Source organism: Podarcis liolepis, assembly GCF_965112155.1.
Source record: "Podarcis liolepis genome assembly, chromosome: 3".
NCBI lineage: Eukaryota > Metazoa > Chordata > Lepidosauria > Squamata > Lacertidae > Podarcis > Podarcis liolepis.
Genome location: NC_139557.1, coordinates 71,128,627 through 71,134,936, shown reverse-complemented (window position 1 = coordinate 71,134,936; position 6,310 = coordinate 71,128,627). Strand labels below are relative to the sequence as shown.

General features: G+C 38.1%; 1 long non-coding RNA gene across 1 annotated transcript; it reads right to left on the bottom strand.

Moving 5' to 3' along the window:
• Positions 1-2,611: 2,611 nt before the first annotated feature.
• Positions 2,612-6,263, bottom strand: LOC310703908. The gene is made up of 2 exons (XR_014524459.1): positions 6,130-6,263; positions 2,612-4,788 (listed from the first exon to the last, which is right to left on the bottom strand). It is a non-coding gene; the product is annotated as an uncharacterized lncRNA (long non-coding RNA).
• Positions 6,264-6,310: the final 47 nt, after the last annotated feature.

Sequence of the window (6,310 nt, the reverse complement as noted above, 5' to 3'; positions counted from 1 at the left end):
TTAAGAGTTGTAAACCAGTTGTCACCGTGGGTCATAAATTTATCATCAGCTGGCAACCCTAACCCAACAGGCATGGTAATTTCAGATTGGGTTAGGTTCAAAAGATATTTGCAGCAACTAAAGTTCAGGTGCCCTTGCATGGATAAAAAGCTGTTAATCTAAAGAATATTTGTTGTAATTATTTATTGTTACTTGTTTACAACATAACAACTATAACAATGTTATCAGCACAAAGTCAAACAGCCAGCTGCTTCTTTTTCCAGGGAGAATCCTTAAGTTCTAGACACCTTAACATTAAATCAGACATGAACTCTAGAACTCTAGAAAGTAAAGTCTCAACCAAGACCTAGAAGAGCCATGCCTACTCTTAACTTTTCCTTTCATATTGCTTAATACCTAAATCATCAGTCAATTTGCTTTAAAATGCAGACTCATTCTTAACATTATAATTATAATAATTATTAAATTTATTACCCAGCCTTCACCCTAAGGTCCTATGACAGGTTACAACAATTAAAAATACAGTTTACAACACTTGAAAAGCTTACAATTAAAAAATGCAATAGCAAAAAAACCAGTGTTGGTCCTGAAAATATATATTTCAAGGGTCCTAGACCAGGGTAAAGACCTGCATCTTCAGGATTCACCAAAAACATTATACACTGAAGATTTGTTTTTCTGCTTTGCTGAAAGTCATTGTGCAAGATAATGATCTTCCCATTAATTTCTTCCTTGTTGATCTGATTTGCCAATAGAAGTTCCCATAAGAGCATGCAAACTAGTGTGCCTTAAACTCAGCACATAAACAGTTTGGCTCTGGAACCTGTTTTCAGTGCCAGGATTCAACCCTGGAACATATGATGCAATACTAAAGAGTATCCAACCAGATAAATACCATGAATTACTACATAGTATGTAATAAAACTATATTAAATTCTGTCTTATAAAAGATCTGTTGAATCACATGCATGACAAATCGCATTGAGCTCCATTGTGAACTACTAGTCCATTTGTGGTAGTAAACCTCTAAGTTAGAGTGAAGAACCCTGCCTTTTCCCTTTTTCTTGTTACCAGATGGGTAAATACTGCATCCCAACTTTCCTCTTATCTCCCAAAAATTTCTATTTCATGACATGGAACCTTTTCTGGTTTTTCCATTTCTGCAAAGTTGGGCCTTTAAGACTCTGCCTCATAATTCCTATTTGATAACTCTCCACTTATTCACTCCAATCTCTGCAATGGTAATTAAGTATAATTAAGTATATTTTCGAGGCACTGTATATTGTCCAGGCCTTGCTTGTGTACAGCATTATTCTATAGTGGTGTTTCAAGCTTCAAAACTGTATTATTACTTGCGAATCATTTTGTATTGGCATGAAGCCAGCTCTAAACTTTTAGTCATTTTAAAATAAATATTACAATTATAACAAGAAGCAGCAAGCATACTAATATTGGTCTGTGTTAAATTCCCAAATGACGTAAGGTTATCAAAGCCAATACAAGTGCATATGTGGACATAATAATTTCCAGTAAAGAATCCATGAATACTACTTTTTTATTCTGCTAAATTAGCCCTTCAGTGAACATGTGTGCAAGAGATGTTTGTGTAAATGTGTGTGCTAATGCACTAGCAGATCTGGTGGTACTACCATTTGGCCTGTTGCTGTAAGTAGATGGGGGATCTATAAGCAAGGAAAGGCCTGCTACCCAAGGCCTCTGACAGGAGAGCATCCTTGTCCCAAATGGGCTATAGTTCATTGATGATATGTTCTAGCTAGCAGATGTAGGTGACAAATGGTGCTCTGTCACTTTCTCTTCTGTTTTTCAAAGGAGACTTCTTATTCTTGAGTATTCACGTTACAGATGCTGATAAACAGCAGTAAAGCAGTGCAGGCTTATAGCAGCCATACCACCTTCCCTTTCCTTTGTGAAATTCAGTTTGTTGAGTAAGTAGGCAAAAGGCAAACTTCTGTTTCTCCACCTGAGTCCCCTATGTGCAATATGGGAATAATAATAATTGATCCTACAGCGATAGTGTAAAATTACTGATATTCTATGTGAAGTACTCTGAATATTCTAAAGTACTGTATAAAACAAAGAGATATAATATGGGTTGTTTCCAATGAAGTTGTTCTCTTCCCCTCCCTCTCATCTCCTTGTGCACTCCCTCAAATCTGCTCTGTAGGGTTAGGGAAACCCCTAAAACAGATTGGGGCTGGATGGTAGGAGAGGGAGGTACAAGGGCACAAAAGGAAGTCCTTACATGACTGCAACAAGTTTGCTGGATACCATCCTATGTCATCACTGCAAATGATGGTCAAATGTCACATTAAGGTGAACTGCTAGTGTAATCAAATAATAGAGTTTAGAAAAGTTGGTAAATCAGCAACTATGAAAGTCAAGAGGTCCTTCTGAAGGTGAATGCCAGCAAAAATTTGAAGCCAAGAATCTACCACTCTTGGTGCACTAAGTAAACATTAACAAATAGTTGCAGGGGTGTATGTGTGGATATCAGTAGTTCATTTCGTAATGCCTTTTTGTCAAAACGATCCTGTGTTATTTCAATAAAAACTGCTGACGTCTGAGGGGATACTCAAAAGTGTATTCAGGATAGTAGTCACGATGAGTTTTTATTTTGCTCCTCCAACTTTTTAAAAACACCCCACTACCACCAATATATACATTACTAGCACCTTGAACCCAGTGTTGCTTGGGAATACTAATGCACTAAAAATCTGCAGTTTTAGAAGTTTCAGTCCATCATACTGATTTAAAATGACATGCATACATAGATACAAACCTGCTTATTGATCTCAAGAACCGTCATGTAAAATTTGGTTACGATATCTTACGAGGTTTCCAAATGCAGAACAAAGAATATAGTTACATAATGTGTGGCTGCATTTTCCACATCACATGCCTTTTTAAGAACTTGAAGATTTATTAAGAAGTCAGAAGTGTTAATGGTTCTTATGTATCACAAACAATTCTGCAACAGTTTAGAAAACTGAAATACCTCAACTTATTAGAACAGTTCTGACTACAAATTTTGCATCAACTTAAAACAATTAGTGAATAAAATATGGTTCTAGATTGGGGTATTTCCCCATTTGATTTCACTATTAAACAGTGTGTACTTACTATATTTGGTGGGACTACTACTACTGCAGCAGCTTTCCAGTGTAGTAGTTGTGGTCCCACCACCAATGATAAAGCTGAATTTCACAGACCACCTGAATGGAGCTCATAGATTACCAGTGGCTCACAGAATACTATCCGAGAACCTCTGACATAAACATTATCCAAGATGATTGGATTGAATTATAATCCCCTTCACAGCAGTTACTCCTGTAACTACGTATTTACACTGGGGCATTGTTTCTTGTGAGTTCCCAGCCACTATGTTAAGACTACTCCAGTCTCCAATGCTTTAAAAGCTATGAATTCCAGCTGTGACATCTGCTTCACCTTTCTTGTGTCCTGATCTTATGAGTTATGACCACCTATTATCTAATATAATTTGATACATATCCTCCAGGATTAATATTCCTTGTTTTGAGGCTGCCTTCATGAACAGTCGCCCACTGCCTGGACCCTGGACCTCCTATGAGTCTCTCCCTTTGCAATTGTTGACCACTTGTGACCTCTTTAGGCAACTCTGCTTGTCAGTAAATTTCTGAACAAGCTCATCTTATTGGCCCTGGTTCTGTTAAAGGTTGTTCATACCATGACTCACCTTGATACTGTTTTCAATCTTCCTTCTGATTTTTTTAAAAAAAGAGAATAGCGAAGTAATAGTTTCTGTGAGTACGCCTACAGCTTAAAGTGTAAATTTAACTATTCTCTCCTCCTTCATCCCTGTAATAAAACCTGGGAGTTGTAATGCCAGAGTAGTGCCAGGACCCCCGAGACACAATTCCCTCATATTTCTGTAGAGCTAGAATCTCCAGAGGACCTTAGCATCATCCATAACAGTTTAAGGTGGCAATGCTAAGTATTGATTTAGGGTCACTTCTGAGTAAATAAGGATGATATGTTTACACTTTGTCGTTTAACTAAATAATACACCACAGACACATGTGAAGATGCTCTTCCTGTTGCATCACCATCCTTAGCAGATACAAGTATGGAAACCCCATGATGAAATTTTAAAAACTGTAGGAATGATGCATAGGTATATTCCAGATACTTTGAAATACTATTAGTGTTAGATGGGGGCTTCCATGTCAACGTACTAATATTTACACATGGAAAACAAGACATTTCCACGGAATTACAACATGGATTGCTACTGTTAAGTAAACCCTGGTAATTCTACCAGCCCTATAGGGAACAGGCACACTTTTCCCCTTAAAAAATGTGTTTGTGGAGTTAGTTAATTCCAGAGTTCTTTTTCTGTTCATAATATAGCAGATCTGCCCTCTAGTGATGAGTGTACTTTATTTATTTTATTTTACTCCTGCCAACGTGCTGGAGGCAACACTGCTAAGAAAACACAGAAAGGGTTGTTGTTGTTTTACAAAGGTTGAAACTACAATAAAACACTTTAATAAATTCCTTCTCACATTTCTTTGCATAATGCCCATTGCCATTGTTCACAAGTTACATTTGCCCCACTTTAAATGTCACCAGAATAATACCATTTATTTCTCAAAATTTTGAGGCGAAGGTTCTTAAAAAAAGAGATAGATAAGAGAGAACTGAAAGGTTGGGAGGGAACTGAATTATATGCAATACTTACTTTTCCTTCCAACCCTAAGTCAAGGCTAGACCAAGACATTTTGCTACCTGAAACAAAAGTACACAATGACATCCCTTATAGCAGCTGCTATAATCATAGATTTATAAGGGACCCTGAGGATTATCTAGTCTAACGCCCTGCAATATAAGAATGCGCATAATCTTGGCATTATGCCTCTTCTTCAATTTCTAAATCCGAATTTGATCCCCACCAAATGTTTTTACAGAGATATCTTTGATCACAAGGCAGACAATACCCATGACCCCAGGACTGGCTCTACTTAACCTGTACAGGACATACCACGAATTAGAAACAAATAACTTAGAACCAATTTGTTAACCGCGGCAAGGACGACCATTGCCAGGACCGGTGGTATAGGGTGATCTGGCAGGTAGCATTATTGGGGAAATTGACATGAAAATTGAAGATAGCAAGAGGCATGGGGAAATATAGTAATTTTTATGCAGTCTGGGGTGACTTTGCAGATTATACAAAGAATGAGGCATATAGCAGAACGGTGCCTATGGCCTACAGCACAGTTTGGCTTGCATGAAGCACATATTTTAATTATTTTTTTCTCCTCCCCTCCTGCTTTTGTATAAACCCTGCAGACCACTGATGCTGATACAATAACTTTTTAGCTGTGGACAACCATTCAAGTGATGGTGGCTAATATGTATTAATTTGTGTTTGTTATACTCTTTGACAAAGTGCTGTAGGGTATTCATAGATGATTCCCTATATGTAGTTGGTTTATCTTTGTTTAAAATGTTTTTTTTTTGTTTTTTTTGAAAAAGTGACAACTTTCACCTGTTGTTTTTGTTTCAACACTCAAGTTTTGCCTCTGACCACAAAGACTGTTTCATAGCTGTCAACCTTTCCTTTTTTTGCGAGAAATTCCCTTATTCCAGTGCCGTTTCCCACTGCTATTCCGGATTGTTCGATATCCCGTGGACTGTCCCTGGGACAGGTGAGGCTGCTGGTCCCTTATTTTCGAGGCTGCTGATCAATTATTTTCAAATCTGAAAGTTGACAGCTATGGACTGTTTAGCTATGGTGGCTAACTTGAGAAGAATTCCTTTAAAAGATATTCTATATCCTGTGCCCGTGAATTCCATAAATTTATCGCAAATCCTCTGAATAAATTTGTCAGTCCTAAAGTTAATGCCAATCAACTTTACTGGTTCCCTTCCAGTTAACCTCATGGGTACAGCTAAAAAGATACAACTTGTCAAGATCCTGGATGCAAACATAATTCTGCAATTACACTTATTTCAGTGGGAGTTACGTGCACTTCGTAACTCTAACCCAATATTACAGGCCGATCGCGTGCACGGTTAGACGACCCTTCAATGCCACCGATTTCCAAATTCTGCATAGGAACGGACTCGACTGCTCCATTTTCACTCCTTCCGAAAATAAGACTGTGGACTCAAAAGAAATCCCTGCGTAGGAATTTCACCGCGTCCGCCGCAACTATCCTTATCCAACACCATCAAGTCTCCTTCCGCCTCGCTCGGCCTCACTCCTGCAGGTGGTTAGACGATACGATTCCGAATCCTTCCGCCG